Source organism: Dasypus novemcinctus, chromosome 3 (genome assembly GCF_030445035.2).
Source record: "Dasypus novemcinctus isolate mDasNov1 chromosome 3, mDasNov1.1.hap2, whole genome shotgun sequence".
Classification (NCBI taxonomy): Eukaryota; Metazoa; Chordata; class Mammalia; order Cingulata; family Dasypodidae; genus Dasypus; species Dasypus novemcinctus.
Genome location: NC_080675.1, coordinates 123,765,682 through 123,787,863, shown reverse-complemented (window position 1 = coordinate 123,787,863; position 22,182 = coordinate 123,765,682). Strand labels below are relative to the sequence as shown.

The following is a 22,182-nucleotide window of genomic DNA, read 5'->3' as shown; positions in this document are numbered from 1 at the left end:
GCAGGGGCACCATAGCACAGCCTGAGGGCCCTGGGGTTTAGGGTAGAGGGAGGGAAGCCAGGAGACAGGGTCAGACTGAGAACGGGCGTTAGGGGGCGCCAGAGAGCCAGCCTCCCGGTTCACCCCGCGTTCCTGTCCTTTCCTGGAGCGGGTTATTTAACTACTACAGGGAAGTTGTGCAGCCCGGCGGGTTCTCCTTGTAAGGTCTACAATTTACAAACTTAATTCAGGTGTTACGAGGAGACTATATCTTGTCCCAGACGTGGCTTTGTACAATGGCAACTACAGTTAAAAGGGGGAAGAGTTTTAAAAGGACTCCTGCCACAGGGTTGGCCTTCTCCTGCTGGGACGAGGGTTGGTCCAGCTCTGTGACCCCAAAGTGGGTGTTGCGAAATGCGCCGCGTGGTCTGACCTGCTTTCGGGTTGGCAAGGAATCAGCTTGGAGAGGGTTAGGAGCATTGTTTGCTTTCTCCCCTGAGGGATCGAGGAGGATGGATTTGCCTGAGGGTGAGTACTCCACTGGGCAGAACCCATGGTGACAACTCTCGTCCTAGTCTTTTCAGAACCCTCTCCCCGCCCCTCTTCTGTCCGGGCGCTTCGCTCTCACTCCAGTCGCGAGGCTCTCTGGTGGCACCGACAAGAGCCTAGGGGTATCTCCCCTGCCGCCGCCCCCACTCCTGCCCACAAGAGATCTGGTCTGGAGCAGAAATAGAGTCCCTTTCCTGGGGTTAGAGTCCCTTTCCTGGGGTCAGGACTTTAAAGGGCAAAACTTTTGCTGGATTCTCGCAGCAGGTGTCTTCGCAGATATGGCGCTCGCTATTCGGTTGGAAAGGATCTAGCAGATCACGTTGGTCGCTGGAAATCGAGTGCGCTTTAAAAGTTCGTTTTTCCTTCTCCCCAGGTTCTTAGCTAGGCCTGAGGGACTTATACCCAGGGGATGTTAAATTCTGCTAGAATAAGAAAAGAGGTGGTGGAAAGGGAAATTTAAAACTGCCTTTGGAATAGAATAGGGAGGGTTAGCAACGTCCAGGAATTAAACAGCTGAGGAAAGGCCAGGTTTGGGGGGGAGTGGGCTACAGTTAAGGTCATTGCCTTCCTGGCCTCTGAAGACCCAGAATTGATGGGTGTCAGAGCAGGCAGTGGCAAAGGCTGAGAGATTTAAAAAAAATATGTGGAAGGCGATTAACCTCTTTTTTTCTCTCTTTTCTCTCCTTGGAGAAAGGCACTGAAAGTTGGCAGCAAGGGTGTATATATTTCTGTACTACTTGAATCAGTACTGCGTTATCATGCCTGCCACTTGATTACACACCTTGGTGGTTTTCTAGAAATAAAAATAATTCTGCAACATTCATCCTCAATGTGAATTGTACTGAGATAGCCTTTCTTAAATACTGGCCAACAGTGCTGGAAAGTAATTTGGAAAGATGTTTCAAGAGCCTTAAAACTTGCATACACCTTTACTCTGGTGCTACTTGTAGAAATTTATCATTAGGAAATAATCAAAAAGGTCTCCATGATTTATGTACGAAGGTGTTCATTGCATATTTTTTTAAAATAGAGAAAATTGGAAACAATTTCCTAAATACCGAACCACAGGAAAATAAAAAATCGAATTAACCAAAATGTTGGTGTTGGTAATCTCTGGATGTAGTAATTTTAAAACCAGATGGTTTTGGAATTTAGAATTTTTTGGAGTTCAGAAAGGGAATGCAAACAAAGGGCCAGGAAAAGTACCCCCCATTGTTAAATAAAGTAATATTTCTGTAGTGGCATGTATATTTTCAGCAAGTGGGGTGATAAATAAAAGCTGTAAACAGCTTCACATCAGTTCAGGTCAAGTATTGTTGCCAAATTTTGGGCTTACTGAGTGCTTCCCTTTCCTGCTTCTCTGTGGAAAGAGCCCCAAGCAGGACTTCCTTCTAGAGGCAGGTCAGTCACTGGAACTCTCTTGCCAATCCTTGTCCCTGTGACTAGCTGAGTAAGTGGGTCCTGAGACTTCTCTGCAGACCCTGCCTTTTATCTTGGAGGAGGGCATGAGGGAGAAGGAGTAGGGGCCTTTACTTGCGGCATTACTTTATGTCACATTTAGTTTTCCCTTTTGTATACAGTTCTTTTAGCACAGAACCCCAGAGAGGAGGATCTGGATATCCTCCCATCCAAACTCCCAACAAGCCCCTTAGTAGATACTGTATCAAGGCACACTTTGGGTATTTGGCCAGTGTAGTTTGTTAGTCTTTCCAGCAGATCATTCTCTCAATACACCAGTTTTGGGTTTTTTTGTATACATGTTGGCACTAGCATCACTAAATGATGCTGCTATAATCTCTATTATCATCTTTTATTCACTGCTCTGGACTCTGCTGCAAACATCGTGTCTTAATCTAATTTAGTTTCATTTTCACATTTGTCTTATAAATCTCTGAGCTTCACACTAACTCTCTCATTTTAACTTTTTTATCAGTAAAATTATTTCCAGAATAGTGCTCACTTGCCTTCTCTAGGGGAAGGTAACTTTGTTGACCTTACTATACATGGTGATTAACATCCAGACTCTATAGTTAGATGTTAACTTGTAGAAAACTGAAAGGAATGGAAAGATTTTTACCTAGTTGAAATGCAAATGTTTTTGTTTGCTAGAGATGGTAACCCCAAGAGTGATGTTTTTTGTTTGTTTGCTTTGTAGGACATTAACCTGTTTTGTATCATTTAGCAATCTTCTTATCCTATTCTCTTTTCTCAACTGATTCTGTCTACCATTTTCTTGTGTCATCCTTTGAACCAGCTTTATTACTCTGGAGTTCTCTCATTAATGAGCTGTGTAAATCTTTTGACAAACGCTCCCTATATATTTAAATAAAAATGACATTTTTTAGCATTTTGAAAATTATACTTTGACACTGCCAAATGTGACTGAGATAGAATTTCTTACCACACTGGAGAGTTGTCAAAGCTACGTCTTCTGAATTAGAAAAATGAAATGATACAGAATTCTTGCCCCTGAATGTGTTGGTCTAACGACCAGGTATAAGAGTAGGAAAACCGCAGGACCAGGGAGAAGCCCCCAGATGACATTTGAGAAAAGGCTTACAGTTTAAAAAAAAAAAAAATGGAGGCTGGTCTCAGAGTGAACATAACAGTGTTCCACCATGCAGTGCATATTACATATTCACTAATTTATTCTGTCATTTACTCATTCAACACACATTTATTGAGTATCTACTATTTCCAAGACAATAGTCTAGAATCTAGGCGATAGGAATTGGGGATGCAGAAATGATCTAGACAAATCTCCTGTCCTCAGGAAGCCCTGAGACATTGGGGGACATAGACCCAAGGAACCAGTGATATAAGGCTGATGATCTGTGCGTGAAGTGTTAAAGTGTGAAGTGCGTGAAGCATCGTTCAGTGGGTGAGGAGTGCGGCATATCATGGAGCACCCAGGACTGGCTCCTGGACCCAGAGAAGTTGAACTGGAAAGGGGAACACTCCTCACATTTTGTCCTTAAACTGAGCTTGCTTAAACTAAGTTTTAAAGTCTGAGCAGGACTTGCCAGATATGATGGCGAGAAAAAAACATTTTGGGCAGAAAAACACAGAGAAAGGGGAGGAAAGGGAAAATGGTATGGCATGTTGTAGCAGTTTGATATGGTTATGAATTCCAAAAATAGATATTGGATTATGTTTGTAATCTGGTCTGTACCTGGGCATGATTGAGTTATAATTAGGGCTTTGATTGGGCCACATCATTAGGGCATTGAGTCCGCACTCTTGGTGGGTGGGGACTCACAGATAAAAGGCATGGCAAAGGACAGAGTTGAGGGTTTCTGATATTGGAGTTTTGATGTTGGAGTTTGATTCTGAAGTCTTAAGCTGGAACCCCAGGAAGTCAGCACACAGAGGAAAGAGAAGCAAACCCCTGGAAAAGAGGACCTGAGCCAGGAGAAGAATACAGAGGAGTAGAGACAGCTACTTAGATATGCAGAAACCCCAGGAGAGAGACAGAGCCGTTCACCTGATAGTCTACAGCTGACCTTATGGAGAAAAGAGAGAAGCTGAGCCCAGAGGAACCCAGGAAACCTGAACCTTCATAGATGTCGGCGGCCATCTTGCTTCAACATGTGAAAATAGACTTTGATGAGGGAAGTAACTTAAGCATCATGATCTGGTATCTGTAAGCTCCTACCCCAAATAAATACCATTTGTAAAAACCAACCAATATCTGGTATTTTCCATCAGCACCCCTTTGGCTGACTAGTACACATGTATATAGAACTACCAGAGTATTACATGTGAGGCAGAGAATGGCATGGGCTCGACAAACAAACTTTTATTTATGTTCAAAATATTAGTCGATGTTCTCCCCAGCAATCACCCTGTACTCATAACTTATTTTCACTTCTATCCTGAGGACCTTTCTTCTTGACCAAATGGCAATTAGATAAGTGTTAGCCCTCTCTTTGAGGGGATAGGGTCTCCTACAGAATCAGAGAAGGAACAGAAGCAAATCTCTGGCTCTTACCTTCGAAGGCCTAGGTGTCAGAATCAGAGTTTTCAAGCATATTCTCCTCCCTCTCTGTCCACCCTTTATCTCCCAGATCGGATACTAACTCCATGACCTTGGGGAGGACAACTGGAATAGGAATACTAGGAAGAGACTTGAGGAGTTTGTCCTTTTCAGCTCAATTTCTCTGGGACCAGGAGCCCCAAGGGAGCAAGTTTTAATGAGCAAGTCTAGTTTAATGAGCATGTATATTGAGTGAGTGACTAGTGAGGACAGTCCACCAAACCCCAAAACTTGGGCAGCCTGCTTTCAATTGCCCAGAATACTGGGAAGCCCACTGTATAATGAAAGGTGGGTCAAGGTGGTGTGGAAGTAAGAATTCCAGTACCTGGGAAATTAGGAGGAGAAGGAGCTGGCAGAGATCACTCCTCAAGTGCCACAGTATGGACCCACTTCTTCAATTATGCTAACATCAGTATCTGGCCTCCAGTTCACAGAAGGGTGCTCAGTGCTTCACATGCGTTCAGGAGGAGGGGGCAAGAAGAGGAGGGAAGCGTGCCCCTGAGGATGGGACTTTGGCAGGTGTCACATGTGGTCAAGCCAAGTTGACCCATTGGTTCCCTTTGTTGGAGAAACTATGGCTCTTACTGGGACAGGGAGACTGCTTGACCATAAGCCAAGAATTGATTTATTGAGGAGCTCTCCCAATGGAGGGGTTCTGAGGAACAGACTTCAGTCCCCCCCCCAGCATGGTGGGGGGTCTGAAGAGAAACTTCAGCCCACTCCTGGAAGGGGGGAAACTTGAATTTATACAGAACTTTCCTAGGTGGGGAAATGATAGTGGGGGTCTGAGTGAGGTAGTGGGAGGGGGTTGAGGGAGTCTATGTCTTCTTGGAATGCTGCAGGAGCAAATGTTTCTTTTGATCTGTAAGGTTTTAAAGGGTTTTAAATAGTAAAGGTTTCTGTCACTGTCTCCCTCTGATATGCAGGTAGAGGTAGTAAAGATTTTCCATCTCCCTCTAATATGCAGATAGTGAAGATCTCTATTTTCCTTTACTCCTGTCTGTACGGGGTTCCTCTGTTTAACCTGTGGGAAAGTGCCACACGGGGGGAGGGGGTTTACCTTTTACCCAGTGCATATCAGGGGAAACTGAGGTATAGTTTGTTAATTACTGCAAACCTCTAACACCATTTGTATCAATTAGGAATTGATTACATCTTTTTAATAGCTATTTATTACCACACAACAAATTATCCCCTAATTTTGTGGCTTAACACAATGAACATTTACTAACACATTTTCCATGGGTCAAAAATTTGGGAGCAGCTTGACTGATAGTTCTGGTTCAGGGTCTCCATTGAGATTGCAGTCAAGATGTCAACTATGGCTTCAGTCATCTGCAGACTTGAATTGCTAGAGGATCTGCTCCCTAGAGCTCATTTACGTGGCTAGTAAGTTGATGAGGCCTGTTGGCAGGACACTTTAGTTCTTTACCACGTGGACTTTTCCATAAGATTACTTGAGTATCCCCATGACATGGTAGCTGGCTCCCCTCAGAATGAGTGCCCCAAGAGACAGCAAAGCAGAATCCACAATGTCTTTTATGACCTATCCTCAGAAATCACACGGCATAATTTTCTCAATATCCTTTTAGTTGCTCTATCCATTGTGTGAGAGGACTACATAAGGACTCCAATACCAGGAAGTGAGGGTTTTGCAGAGCCATCTTGGAGGCTGGATTCTACCATCCCCTAGTAACTGAAATAACAGTGATAGGGGCTTTATATTTCTCCCCCATAATATACGTCTGGAGGTAGACATCATTCTTCCAGCTACCTTGTATCTTTCTATACTTTCATGCTAAGGGTTGCTTTATGGTCCCAAGATGGTCTCTGGAGTACCTGACATCATGTCTGACTCCCAGTTGAGTCAACTGCACCTTTAAGGAGCTTTCTCCTTAAAGTGCCTCATCTGATAACTTATTCCTACATACATTTGGCCAGAATCTAGTCGTGTAGCCACCCTTATCTGGGAAATAGAGATTTTTCATCTGGGCACATTGCCATTCCTACAAAATCAGGGTGCTGTTACTGAGGGAAAAGAAGGAAAGTAGGTATGTGGCAGGTTCCCCTTCTGCTGCCAGACTACTCCCACTCCTTGTTTAGAGTTTTGGCCCTGATGGGTCCCCTCCTGCTGTCAGCCTTCACCACCTTTGAGGTCTCTGCTGTGGATTTGGAGCCCTGTAAAGCTTATTCATCTCCAAGGTCACTCTTGATTTGGTTTGGTTATGACCTGGCAAGGACACTGTCTATGTCTTGGCTGCTAAACTGTTGAATCTGGGGACCAGAAGTTACCTCAGAGGTTATCCAATTCTTTGCCTTCATTACAGAACACAAGAGCCCAGAAAAAGTGGTGACTTCCTAAGGTCAAATGGCTAATGGGGTAATGAAGCCCCAAACTCAGACTTTTTTAAAAAAAGATTTATTTTATTTATATACTGCCCCCCTCCCCCCCGCAGCTTGTTTGCTGTCTGCTCTCTCTGTCCATTTGCTGCTCGTTCTTCTGTGTCTGCTTGTCTCCCTTCGTTGCGTCATCTTGCTGCACCAGCTCTCATATGGGCTGTCTGCTCTCCATGGGCAAGGGGCCAGCTTGCCTTCACAAGGAGGCCCTGGGTAGTGAACTCAGGGCCTCCCATGTGGTAGACGGGAGCCCAATCAATTGAGTCACATCCACTCAGGTTTTTTTTTTAAAGATTTATTTATTTATCTCTCCTTCCCTCATTGTTTGCGCTCACTGTCTGCTCTCTGTGTCCATTTGCTGTGTGTTCTTCTTTGTTTGCTAGTCTTCTCTGTAGGCGGCACCAGGAACCCATCCTGGGACCTTCCAGAGTGGGAAAGAGGCTTTCAATCACTTGTGCCACCTCATCTCCCTGGTCTGCTGCTACTCTTGTTGTCTTTCCTCTGTGTCTCTTTTTGTTGTGTCGTCTTGCTATGCCAGCTCTCCGCATGCAGGCCAGCACTCCAAGTGGGCCGGCACTCTGTGTGGGCCAGCTCTCTGCTCCAGCCAGCTTGCTGTGTGGGCCAGCTTGCCTTCACCAGGAGGCCCTGGGAATCGAAGCCTGGACCTCCCATGTGGTAGACAGGAGCCCAGTCACTTGAGCCACATCTGCTTTCCCCAAATTCAGGCTTTGTTGATCCTAAACCCGGGTTATTTTTTCCTAAGGAGAGTAAAGGGGAATGAAATAAGGATTCATGGAATGCTTACTGTGTGCTAGGCTCACAAGCCTTATGACATCTCCATGAGGTGGGTACCTATATCCTCATTCTCCAAATGAACAAAGAGACTCACAGCTGGTTTGAACTTGGTCCATTCTCCCTTCAGACAAATGCCACTTTCAGGGCAGCACTTCCATGGAGTGGGAAGGTCATTTCAGGTGGGGTTAGTGGTAATATTAAGTGGCAGTATGAGCAATTTGTTTAAGAGGGTTGGTTTGCTTGGCTGTGCCAAGTAGACTTTTATAATAGTTTATTTTCCCAGGATATGATAGATTCATCCTGGGCTGTTGTAAAAAAATTTCTCTTGTGCTTGATTTAAGAAGTGTAGAATATCTGTGGGTCACACCTGATTGTGCTATAGGCAGACACCGGAATGGCTTGAAAACAGAGTTATGATGACATGATCATGGTCAGTGTGTTTAACTGGCGTGGGAGACACACATCTGGGCAGCAGCTTCTTGGCAGAAGCCAGTGCAGCATTTGTCTCTAAAGATGTGAAATTTGCCATATGTTGTAACACAGGGATGGAGAAAAGGTGTTAGAGTGGAAGAGAAATGACGCATTTCTGGATAAATGAATGTAAAATTCATGTTATTTTCATATTTAATTAAGATAAATGAATTGATATGTGGATTGGAAATGGATCCCAGTCTGAAGTTTGGCGTGGCGTCTTACCTACCTCCTGCATCCTGTCTGGTAACCCAGGGCCGTCTCTGGGTGCTTCTTAGCTTCTGGGGGTGGATTTCAATACCCCACCCCCAACAATCTGATAACCTGCAGAGGTTACTGCCAATTGCTGTATTACAAAAAGCTCCCCAGTATTTGGCTATGTACCTCTTCACACATTTTCTACAGCCTCCACCAAAATCTCTTTTCCTTAAAACAAAAACCAAAAAACCAAACCACACCCCGTTTCTGGAATTTGCTTATAATGGCAATGTTGTCATGTCCTAGGGGTGCATGGCCATCCTGTATGTCTAAAAAGGGTGGAGGGGAAAATGCTTGATATTAACTCACATTCAGATTGATGCTTTAAAAACCTGAGGTCTGGCGAAGGGCTTGGGACAGGTTCCCAGGGAGCACTTAACTTGCCCTTTTGGAAGATTTCTTACCCTCTAAGTTTCAGCCATGGGTGTTGGTCCATCGGGGGTGTGCGAACCTCACTCCCACCTCCTGCACCTTCCATCACACCTGCAGCTCAGGAGGTGAAGACTCTTGGCAAGAAATGCAGATGGCTTTGCCTGTGGCCTTCAACCTCCTTTCTCCTCAGACTCAGCCTGTGTAAACTCTCTCTTTCTTGTGACTTTGTGGTTAATAGAACCAGTGTGTGCCCGTTCTGCTCCAGGGCTCCCTGAGTTTTCGCTGTTGGAGTCTGCCTTTTCTCTAGCTCCTGCACCCTGTCAGGCCTCATTGGCTGTGTCCACAGGAGGCTCTCTGATGGCAGCAGGGCCTTCTGGTAACTTTCCTCATGCTCTCAGGCTGTCCTGACTGGCCCCATGTTGCCCTCCACATCATTCTTTTCCTAGATTGGTTGCTTAAAGTAAAATCCCAGTTGGGTTCTCTAAGAGTCATCATTGCTCTGAGACCCACAGTTCCAATCATGTTAACAACCCCTAAATATGACAGTTGTAGAGACAACTGTTTTTAGCCCACGCTCGTGTTATAAACCAGAGACACATTTCCCCCAGTAGTAATAAGAGCTGCCGTTTATAGAGAGCTTTTGATGCCTCAGGCACTTGTGTTTGCATAACTTAATCCTCAAGATATCCCTGTGAGGTAAGAGCTGCTGTTTACAGATAGGGAAACTAGGGATCAGAGAGGTTTAATAAATTAGCTGGTGACACACAGTTACTAGGTGGCAGGGTGGGGACTGCCTGACTATGGGACCCAATGTTCCTGTAACACTGCCAGAGCCACCAGGATACATAATGTCCCCTGCTGCTGTGACCTCTTTTCCTCTTCTGGACAGATGGGGAAATGCCCTAGGTACACTACCTCCAGTACGGCTGTGCTGGGGGTAGGAGTCTGATCAAGAGTAGTTTGGTAAATTATTAAGACTTCTCTCGGGATCCAGAGCACCAGTCCCTACTCGAGCACCTTTCTACACTGCCATCCTCTGTCCGTGTTGGCCACTGGGAGAATGACAGACAGAGAAGAAGCAATAACCAGGGCCTGCTTAGGAATGGAAGTTGGCCTTCTGCCACCTTTGCCATGTTGCTTATGTTTTTCAACCCCTTGGTAGGCAGAGTTATGATGTGTTCGGAGGCCTGAGGGAAAGGAAGCTTGGTTCTTTTGATTTCCTGAAGGGGCAGGTGGGATATTCGTGGTCAGCCTTGGAAAGAGCTGTCCTAAGTTTTGGCTTTTGTATGAGCCTGGCTTTGGGGCCAGCTAGCCGTTAAGGATGTTGTTAAGGCCCCTGAGAATGAGGCCTGTCCAAATAAGATGTGGGTCAACTGGACGGCATTTTTCCAAGAAGTTGCTCTGTGTTGTAATGGAATATATGGTAATCCTAGTAACCATTCTTCCTATCATTAGGGACAACGGAAGGTTTGTCAGACTTTCTCAAGTGAATTTCAGCATGGGATTCTGGTGACCTGTGTTTAGTTCTCTCAAAAATTCTAGGCTGTTAAAAGCAGACAGCTTTTCCAACACAGCTGCACTATCCACAACAGCAGGATAACAATAACTCCTGCTGCCCTGCCTCTATTGCTTGGGGATTTTTTTGTGAGTGTTTTTTATTCTATTTTTCCATCTGGTGATTTTTGTTTTCTTCTAAATGGCAGTGTTTAAATGCTTTCCACAAACGCAATCTTGAAAATAAACACAATGAAGAAATAGAACAAAAGAGGATCCATCCTCCATGCAGATCACTACCCAGAGGTTCCCTCAGCTGCAGGGAGATGGGGGCTGAGCAGATGAGTAGTTGCTCATGTGAAATGCCACCCAGAAGGGCTGCTGGGATTGAAATCCACTCAAAACCACATTTTGTGGTGTTCTGACACTGTTCTATTCAGAAACCCTCACCACCTGGACACTCGTGACCAACTGGTGGCCTTGAAGATTTGGGAGGCTCATCCCCCATTTGGCCATCCTCAGAAGCCCTGGTTTAATGCTTTTTAGAGCTTCCCAGTAAAGAGGGGAATTTGGCTCTGCTGTTACTTCATCTCTCAGGGATTTCACAGTCAATCTCTCTTTATCCCATATTGCCCACCCATTCTCCATGATCATTGCCTTAGTTTTGACTCCTCCAGAAGCAGCTGCTGAAACAAAGATTTGAGCACAGGTACTTTAATTGGGAGGAGCACAGAACACCAATAGGGAAGTGATATGGGAAGGATGGCAGCCAACAAAGGGGGCATTTTTAAGCCAGCTATCACAGTGGGCAAATGGAACTGTGGGAAAGCTCTTGAAAACAGCATAAACACGTACCTCAGAATAATCCCACCCAAGGAGCATTGGTTGGGGGTTGTTCCCGGGGGGTATTAATTTCATGACACTCAGGACTTCCTTGCATGTGATCACTGTGGCTTTCCATGGTTCTAGGGGAAAGTCCCCAGTATAGGGAAACAGAGACTGGCAATTTGAAGTTTGCTATATAGTACATGGAAAGGTCAGAGGCATGTGTGTGGGGCACCGACTGATAGCATCTACTCTTATGGTATGTAGAGTTTAAGGCAAGCCCCTTGGAGTGATGGAGTCATATCCACAGGTGTTTTCTCCCCATTAGTACATATTTTTTGTTTACCACCATTAAGTTACTATACATCAGAACTACTCCCCTTTTCCACACTTGGGTATAAATTCTTGCCAGTTGCAAGGAATAATTTCCTTGCCTTTATTGATGAAGGTGCCAAGCATTATGACTTGTAGGCTTGTGGCATAAATGGCAGCAGGGACCTCACCCCAGCTGTTCTCCTAGGTAGCAACTGCTTGCTGGCAGCAGGATTCAGTTGTCATTCCAAGCCTTGCATCCTTCCCAGTATATGAATCCCTCCAGAGAAGTGGCAGATTAGGAGAACTATATGGATTATGCTGCCTTTAGCTGCAACAGGAAAACCCTGTTCAAAATGATTGAAACCCAAAGGGCATTTGCTTTCTTTCACAGAACAAGAAGTTGTGAGGTAGGGTACTCCAGGTTAATTTCCAGGTTCTTTCCATCTCTATACTCTGTTATCCTCAGCATGTTTGCTTGTTTTCTAGTATCTCCCTTTGTTACAAGATGGCTGCTGCTGGATTAGGTCTTATACACATACAAACATTTCCAGCAGCGAAAGTGGCTGTTTCTTCATATATCTTATTACTTAAAAACAACAACAACAACAAAAAACACCCCAGCTTTATTGAGACACAATTCACATACCATAAGTTCACCTATGCAGTATACAATTCAGTGTTTTTTATATATATTCAGAAAAAGAAATTTAATATTGCTATAAAGTTTTTTGTTGATATTCCAATTCTTTCATATGTCCCAGTAATGTCCTTTTGGGCCTTTTCTTTTCCATTATTAGATCCAGTCCAGGATCATGTATTGCATTAAATTGTCATTGTCTCTTTATTTGCTCTTTTTATTTTTTAATTGTGGAAATATATATATTTAACATAAACTTTCTCATCTCAACCACTCCCAAATACACCATGCACTGAAATTAAGCATATTCACAATGTTGTGCTACATTCACCACTATCTATTACCATAACTTTCCCATTACCCCAAACACAAATCCTACACTTATTATGCATTAATGTCCTATTCCCTTTCTCCCCTCCCCCCAGTAACCTGTACTCTTCTTTCTGTCTCTATAGGTTTGCATATTGTAGCTATTTCATATTAAGTGGAATCATACTTAATATGTGGAATATTTCATATTAAGTGGTATCTGTACCTTTGCATCTGACTTATTTTGCTCATCATGATGTTTTCTAGGTTCATCCATGTGGTGGCATGTATCAGGACTTCATTCCTTTTTACAGGTGAGTGATATTCCATTGTATTGCTATACCACAGTTTGTTTATCTGTTCATCAATTGATGGACACTTGGGTTGCTCCTATCTTTTGGCAATTGTGAATAATACTTCTGTGAACATTCGTGTGCAAATGTCTGTTCGAGTCCCTGCTTTCAATTCTTAAGGATATATACCTAGGAGAGGGATTGCCAGATCATGTTAATTCTCTTTTTATCTTCCTAAGGAACTGACAAAATTCCATAGTGGCTACACCATTTTACATTGCCACCTAGCAATGAATGACTATTCCTATTTTTCCACATCCTATCCAACACTTGAAATTTTTTTTTTTAGTAATAGCCATTCTAATGGGTCTACCTTTCTTTTTTAAAGAGCAAATTAAGAATTCCCAGAATCTTTCAGCAGACCTCCTCTTACTTCTTATTGATCAGAGCTGGATCATATACTCACCCCAAACCATCCTTTGGCAAGAAGAATGGGCTTACTATGACTGACTTAGAACAATCAACGATAGGAGGACACTCATACAGAAATGGGCCTCAGCTATCCAAGGAAGAAGAGGGGATGGCCATTGAACAAGCAACCAGCAGTGTCTGAAATAGGGCCATAGGAGTTGGAATAGGGTTTCCTGACTCTCAGTCCTTGGCTCTTTCTACTAAATTGTGGCCCTTGTGGTAGATTGTATTTTCCAGAGATGGCCCTGACAATATTTCCCAGCCCATATGTTTTTTCTTCATAGTCATCCCATTGAGCGGTGTGTTCTGTCTCCTCTACCCTTTCACCTAGGTAGAGCTTAACTGAAAGACTCCAGAGGAAATGACATCATGTGACTTTGGTGGCTAGATCATTAAAATGCCAAGCACTTCTTGCTTGCCCTCCAGGGAGATTCTGTATCATAACCCATCCGCTTTCTGTGAGGAAGCTCAAGCCAATTCCTAGAGAGAGACCACATGGAGAGGCGAGGTGTAGATGTTCTGGTGGGACAACCAGCTGAGGTCCTAGTCAACAAGCAGCACCAGTTGCAGACAAGTAAGTGAGGATGCCTCTAGATGATTCCTATGTTCTAGTCACCCCCCAGCTGTCTAGTTTTCCCAGCTGAGGACCCAGGCATAATGGGGCAAAGACAAGCCATCCTCATGGTGCCCTGTCTATTACTGACCCACAGAAACTGAGAGCATACTCACATACTGTTTCATGCTACTAAGTTTTGGGGGTAGTTTATTGTAGAGAAATAGAAAGTGAAACACCACTCCTGATAACATTTGCCTAATCCTGAGAAAAATCTGAGCAGAAATAGAGAGGCTTGCAATGCTTATGACTTGTTGCTCTCCACATCTTAGAGAGGGTCCAGCATCCATAGGAGGACAGAGGAAAAGCTGGCACAGTGCCCTGACAGTTGATAAAGACCAGGAAAGCTTCTTTCCATGGGTGAGATGTCTTTTTGTCCTAACGTCACCAAGAGAGGGCTTTTCAAGAAAGTTATTGGGATTGCAGCCTACATTGGAATACTCCTTGAAGGATAGTCTCAGAGGTTCCTGAAGTCTTCTAGATCCCATTGGTTTTACCCTCAAAATGTGTCCAGAATCAGATCACTGCTCACTATGTCCAATGACCACTCTGTTAAAACTCACCTTCATCTCTTGTCTGAATTACTGCAGTTGGCTTCTCAGTGATTTTCCTGCTTCTCTCCTACCGCACTATATTTCATCATCAATTAATTGGCTAGAATGATTGTTTTAAAACATAAATGAAGCCATGCCATTTATCTGTTCAGGACCTTTTGCCATCTCACTTAGAATAGAAGGTCCACTTTGTCTGCACTTCCTGCCACTCTCCAGCTTCGTAGCCAACATGTTGCCCACTCAGTCCCAGCCACAGTGGCCTCCTCTTGTTCCTCAGACATGCCAAGCACCCTCTCACCTCCAGGCCTTTACATGTGCTATTCTCTCCATTTAGAATGTTCTTCCCCAGATAACTGCATGGTTTACTACCTCATCTCCTTCAGGTTTTACACAAATGCCCCCACTGAGTGAAGCCTTCCCTGACAACCCTATGTAAATTTATACACATCCCAACCCCTGACTCACTGTATTTCCTTTATCTTCTTTAGTATTCGCCACAGAATTTGTTTCCATCTAACATACTATGTATTTTACTTATTTATTATGGCTATTGTCTGCATCTGCTGGAATTTAAACTTGGTGAGAGCAAAGATTTTTGCCTGTTTTATTCAGTGCTGTTTTCTCAGCTTAGAACAGCATCTGACACATAACAGGATCTCAGTAAATGTTTGTTGAATGAATAAAATGTCTCTGATTTAGCATATCCTACGTTTTCAACTTCTGGTTGGACATCGCCACCTGGAGGTCCTGCTGTCACCTCAGTCCCATCCTTCTAATTATATGTTCTAACTTCCTGTTAGTGTTGGGACTTCCCAAGGTCCTCTGTGCAGTGTGGTTAATTAGCTTAGCTCTGGTTTAAATCCCAGCTCCCTGCACATTGGCCCTTAGATCTGAATCAGTCAGGGTCCTCTAGAGAAACAGAACGAACAGGATATGCTTATGTATAAAAGAGATTTATTATAAATTGGCTCATGTGATTGTGGGGCTGGAAGTCTGAATTCCATAGGGAAGGCTGGAAGCTGAAGATTCCAATAAGAGAGATGCTGAAATCTTAAATTGAAAAACTTTTAAAAAAAGATTTATTTATTTATTTTTCTCCTCTTCTCTTCCCCCCAGTTGTCTGTTCTTTGTGTTCATTCACTGTGTGTTCTTCTGTGTCTGCCTGCATTCCTGTCAGTGGCACCGGGAATCTGTGTCTCTTTTTGTTGCATCATCTTGCACGCCAGCACGCCATGTGTATGACGCCACCCCTGGGTGGCCTGTGCTTTTTTCCGTGCAGGGTGGCTCTCCTCAAGGGGCGCACTCCTTGTGCATGGGGCTCCCCTACACAGGGGACACCCCTGCGTGGCCCGGCACAGCACTCCTTGCTTGCAGCAACCCTGTGCGTGGGTCAGCTCACTACACAGGTCAGGAAGCCCTGGGTTTGAACCCTGGACCTCCCATATGGTAGGCAGATGTTCTGTCGTTGAGCCACATCTACTTCCCTTAAATTGAAAATTTTTAGGCTGGAAACTCAAGGAAGAATGGAGGGTGTAGTCTTGAGGCAGAATTCCTTCTGATCCTTGGAACCCTCAGTTCTTGCTGTTAAAACCTCCAAATGACTGGATGAGGCCCACCCACATTATGGAGGGTCTTCTCCTTTACTTAAGGTCAACTCATTGTAGATGCTATCCTATAGTAACAAGTAGGCCAGTGTTTGACCAAACAACTGGGCACCATAACCTAGCTAAGAGACACATAAAATTAATCATCACTCTTTCCAATTAGGAAGTGGAGATAACATTCCCCACCTCATAGAATTGTGAGGAATGAATAGGATGGGCATGCCCTATGCCCTAGGAACTGTGCCTGGCATAGAGCAAATGCTCAATAAATGCCAGTCATTATTATTCCATACCTAGCAGTCTTTTTTCTTAAATTCTTTATATATCTTTGTTCATGTATTTAACAATTATAAAGTCTTAATTCTTGCTTTGATAAATTAATGAGAACTTGACTTCTTTTTGAATTAAGTTATAATTACGATACCTCTTTTATGCCAAGGGAAAATAACACTAATTAGTAGTGCTCCATTGATCAAAAATTCCAAGGGCCACAGCAATTTACTCACTGCATCTTCTACCAGGAGTTGCAGAGTCTCCCACTGACAATGACAATGAAAATACCTGCCATTTATCACTTGCTAAAGACAGAGCTGCTGCTGAAAGCTTCATATACATTACCTTACTTCATATACATTACCTTACTTAATTTTGATCATCACCCCAGAGAGGTAGGTACCATGGTATTATCCACATTTTATAGACGAGGAAATGAAATGGGGACTCTTTAAATAACATGCTAAGATCACTGAACTAGGTCATGGACAGAGACAGAATTTCAACCCTGATCCTTCAGGATCCAGTGTTTATACCTCCTGGTTAGACAATTTCTTTTCTTTTCACCACCGAACTCCAGTGTTCTGGCTCCATTCCCGGAGTCATGCAGTAGCTAGAGTTGGTGCCCATGGCCCTGGCTTTGCCAAAATCTCTGCTCATTAACTGCCTTCTGGCTGGGCAGAGTCCCTTCTGCATCCTGGCCAGCCTTCCACTGTCCTTGCCAGCTTTGGCCAGGAAGCCGAGCACAAGGTCAAACTTGGGGTGCTCACCCTACCCCTGGAAAGTCCACCTGGAATCATGCTGGCAGCTTCTGGCAGAGCAAAGAGTGGGCCTTCTTCCCCAGGAAACCCAAGGCCACAAAATCGCAACATTTCCTCTTCCTGTGTGGTAAATGACGAAAAAAAATAAAAATAAAATAAAATCATGCTCCTCATACAAATGTAAAATGAACGCATGTCAGAGATTTTATTTAATGCACTAACTGATTGATGAAACCTGTAAGGTGTTATAACTGGTTCCAAAGAGAAGCTGAAATAATTTATGTGAAGTAAAGAAATGCTGACATAAATTTATAAGGGGCCTCTAAACTTGTTTTTTAAATTTATTTTTTAGCGTGAGACTGTTCCTCCATCTGACAGAATTGATTTGCATTTGTATAGACAAAAATTATTTGCATTGGTATTAGATAAACAATTTACAGAGCTGTTAAATTACTTCAAGGCAAAAAAAGGCTCAGAACCATAGACTCAGATAATCTCAGAAGGTGCCTACATTCCATTTAAAGGCTAGCCAGTAATCTCTTTTGCTTATTCCAAAATCTTATATTTTCCATTGCATATGAATGATATTCCTTAGGATCATCTTTTCTATGCTCTTTCTCAGTTCCTGGGAAATCTTAGATTTTAGGCTTCAGAATCAGGTGGATCTTGGGTTCATTTCTCTGTTCTGCTTTTACTACGTGTGTGACCTCCTCAAAATCATTGAATCCATGAATTTGCCTCTTAAAATGGATATGAGGATTAAAGTGCCTGACTCTTTGATGGTAATAACAGAACCAAACAGTTACTTGCTGCATACTCTGTACCAGGCACAGTTCCAAATGTAATGTAGTCAGTTCTGTCATTGCTGCTGTTTTATAGGTGTGGAAACTGAGGCACTGAGTGGTTAAGCCACTACCCAGTGTCATACTGCTGGCATGCAGTGGAGCTGGGATTCAAACCCAGCTCTAGAGTCTGCGCTCTGAACCTCTGCTTTGCTGTCTCACTCCGCTAGCACTCACAAAATGGCCACTGCCGAAGGTGTTGCTTAGTTTCTTTTGTCCAACCATGTCTTTACGGTGAGCTGCTTGACTCTAATCAGCCGTTGCTGGTCTCTCCTCATTGCCTAGTCACTTCTCTATCCCTGTTTGACACCAGGTTTGGGAAGCGGGGAGCACGCCCCACGGCCCCACTGCTCTCATTGGGATCCATAGTGTCAAGGCCCCAGGATCTGTTTTTCCTTTATTGTTTGTCTGCTTTTACATTTTATTGAAATATAATATACTTACAGAAAAATGTACAGCTCAGTGAATTTTCACAAACTGAATCTATACCTTGTCACCAGCACTCAGATCAAGAAACAGAACATGACCAGTATCCCAGAAACCACCTCAGGTCCTGTTCCTGCCACTACTGCCAAAGGGAACCACTATCTTGACTTCTAACAGCATAGATTGGTTTTGCCTATTTCTGAGTTTTAAGACAACTGTATAGTATGTATTCTTCTGTATCTGGTTTCTTTCATTCAACATTCTTTTTGAGAGATTCCTCTATATTGTGTGCAATTATAGTTTGCTCATTCTCACTGGTGTATGAGAACAGCACAATTTATTCATTCTATAATTAATAGACATTTGGGCAGTTTCCTCAGAGGTACCCTCGGAGGTACACATTTTTGTGGGGTCTGCTTAGTTTTGTTTTGTTTTTTAAATGCTTCACAAGTCTTTTATTAAGGATACTATTCAACTGTTACATATAATAGCCTTTTAGCTCTTTACATTAATTATAAATAAAAACATATGTTTTCTGTGTTTTACAGGTTATAATTAGGTTTCAGTGTCCATCATCATTGATACTACTATTAAAAGACTTCTGAAAGGTAATCAGGCAGGTATTAAATAAAAAATATAGAACGCTTCATGAATTTGTGTCATCCTTGCTCAGGGGCTGTGCTAATCTTCTGTGTACCATTCCAATTTTAGTATATGTGCTGCTGAAATGAACATTCTACTTGGTTTTTAACAGAAAACTTGAGTTGTTGGGCCAAGACATACTCTTGACCCAGGCTTAAAAGACAGGTCAGCCTGCTTTCCCCTTTGCCACAAGCAGCAACTTTTCTTTTGCTGTTTGTCTTCTTCTTTTCTTCAAGTGTGTCATCCCATCCACAGGCCTCTTCGATATGTGCTGGACAATGCCAGTGGCTGCTGTTGTATTTTCCACACATATGTGGACATGAACACAGCTGTCCCAGGGCTGCTTAAAGTCTGCAGGAAGCCCTGGACTCCCAGCTCTCAGACCAGCAGACCCTCTCCGTTCAGACCCTTGATTGTGCTGTTCCAGTCCAGGTCAGCAATTTTTGCTTCTGCTCCTCCATCTCTTGAGGGAAAACCTGTTGTTAGATGGCTTCCCTCCCCCTCATTCTGCTTCTGAAATGGAAATAAAGCAACTTCTCTCCTAATCTCTACTTTTTAGTTCAAACCTTCCTATTCTTCTGTGCCCACACTTGGAGTTGGACCTTGCACCTTTTTTTTTTGTAAGCAATTTTATTGAGATATATTCATATATCACATAATCAATCCGGGGTGTACATTCAGTGGCTTTTGGTATAATCATAGAATTGTGCATTTATCACTGCAATCAATATTTGAGAATTTTCATTACTCCAAAAAGAAACCTATCCCCCACCCCTTAGCAGTCACCTCTCAATCCCTCTATCCTCCACCTGCCATACATATCCACTAATCTAATTCCATCTCTATAACTTTATTTATATTTACAATTTATATAAATGTAGTCAAACAATATGCAGTACTTTGTGTCTGGTTTCTGTCACTTAAGATAATTTTTTTACAATTTGAGAAAAATATTCATATATTACTAATTGACTACATAGTTTGATTTAGGTGGATTTTAGCTCTAATACCACCATCTTTTTTTTTTAATATTTATTTATTATTATTTTTTTTAATTACATTAAAAAAAATATATGAGGTCCCATTCAACCCCACCGCCCCTGCCCCCCACTTCCCCCACAGCAACACTCTCTCCCATCATCGTGATACATCCATTGCACCTGGTAAGTTCATCTCTGAGCATCACTGCACCCCATAGTCAATGGTCCACATCATAGCCCAGACTCTCTCACGTTCCATCCAGTGGGCCCTGGGGGGATCTACAGTGTCCCGTAATTGTCCGTGAAGCACTATCCAGGACAACTCCACGTCCCGAAAACGCCTCCACATCTCATCTCTTCCTCCCGTTCCCCACACCCAGCAGCCCCCATGGCTACCGTTCCCACACCCATTCCACATTTTCTCTGTGGACATTGGATTGGTTGTGTCCATTGCACACCTATGTCAAGTGAGGGCTTAGATTGCACATGGGTACTGGATGCACTCTTCCCGCTTCTAGTTGTAGACACTCTAGGCTCCATGTTGTGGTGGTTGACCTTCTTCAACTCCATGTTAGCTGGGTGGAGTAAGTCCAATAAGTCAAAGTGTAGGAGCTGAAGTCTGTTGAGGCTCTGGGCCTGGGTGTCATATTATCAGTCCAGAGATTCAAATCCCCTACATATATCTTAAACCCAGCACCAACTACAATTCCAATAAAGTAGCATGCAAGTCTTGTGAAAAGAGATCCCCTCTGAGTCCATTTCCATCACGCAGAAACACCAGCTCCAAAGAAGGGCCATCTGTCATGGCAGTGAACCCCTTCTGCCATGACCATAGAACCCGTGGGTCTCTTTATCCCTCAAAAGAACCAATACCTGGGGTTGTAGCTACCTTATCTGTCTTTTAGACTCTGTTCAGTTGTACATAGGGGTATTCCTTCTGACAACCTCCAGACTCTTTTTTAGAGACTCACAGCCTTATAATCTCATTTCTCCTTTCCATTTCCCCCTTACATTAGGTCAAACCGCTTCCCGAAGTCATGTTATTATATGTAGACAGGTATATTCTGCTGTTCCGCATTGAATCTTTAATTCAAGGTCATTTTCTAGTTGCTTCTTCAGCTGGTATGTGGTAGTGATCCCTCGGTGCCAGGGAGGCTCATCCCCGGGTGTCGTGTCCCACGCTGGGGGGAATGCATCACATCTACACGCTGAGTTTGGCTGTGAGAGTGGCCACATTTGAGTAACATGAAGGCTGTCAGGAGGAAACCCCCAGGCACAATGCTACTCTAGGCCTTGTTCTTATTGCAGGTGCATAGGCTCAAAAGTGTAGCCATTGTATCAAGAGCCCACTGTTGGGCCCTCCTTCCTTCCTGGTTCTTGCCGTTGCACCTGGAGGATTGCCGCTGCTCTCCCAGGGCCCACAACAGTGACCCCCCGGCCAGGAGCCCAGTACCCCCCCAGCTGTTGTTTTTAATTGTTTCCACTATAAGTATATATAGACATTACCATATACCCTGGGCATATGCCCTGTATAACTCCCTGTCAACCATATATATCCTGTCAATAACATCCCATATCAGTATTCCTCTGCTGCCATTGTTGAACCACTCTGTGATCCAAAACTTCCCATAAAGAGAATCCCAACATAATGCCAGCTTCAGAAGAGTCTTAGATCACCAAAATTCATATATACAATATACAGTATTTCCCCAGATCCACCATAAAACCTTTTCCCTTCCACAGCAATAATCTTTTAACTTATTCATATCATATTTCCTGAAACTGATGTACAGATTCCGAAACTATAGTTTTCAAACAAGGTAACATTTGTGCTTACTATGTGGTCCATACTTTAGGTTGTACAGTTTTCTAAATTTTTTAGTTATCCTATGTTTTGTCTTATGGTTTTCATTATTAGTCTGTCGTCCCCTATATGTTTTTGGTGTAATATTAGCTGTTTTATATTCATCCTCGTGTACTCTCACATAACTCCTCTTTTGCCCCCTTATTTACCTTTGTTCCATCCATTGCACGTCCATTTTCCCCTCCCCTTAGGGCCCACAACGCCTGCCAATCTAATGCCCTGGGAGCCGTCCTTTCTCACGAGAGATACAGTTCTCTCTATTCGACGGCATTAGTCTTCCCCAGGATATGGGTCCACCCCACCCAATGGTAGAACCCACCTTGGCAAAATGAGCCTTCAGCTATTCCCTCCGGAGTCCGTCCCACATCAGACCATACCCCCTGAGCGTCCTAACCAGGTAACCCTCCTACTTATACTTTGAT

The 22,182-nt window shown here is 43.5% G+C and overlaps 1 long non-coding RNA gene and 1 other non-coding gene across 2 annotated transcripts; one reads left to right on the top strand and one right to left on the bottom strand.

Annotated features, from left to right (window-relative positions):
- Window positions 1-250: 250 nt before the first annotated feature.
- On the top strand, window positions 251-19,041 carry LOC131278006 (uncharacterized). The gene is made up of 3 exons (XR_009185101.2): window positions 251-507; window positions 12,705-12,751; window positions 18,823-19,041. It is a non-coding gene; the product is annotated as an uncharacterized lncRNA (long non-coding RNA).
- On the bottom strand, window positions 18,905-19,007 carry LOC111767369 (U6 spliceosomal RNA). The gene has a single exon (XR_002799207.1). It is a non-coding gene; the product is annotated as a U6 spliceosomal RNA (small nuclear RNA).
- Window positions 19,042-22,182: the final 3,141 nt, after the last annotated feature.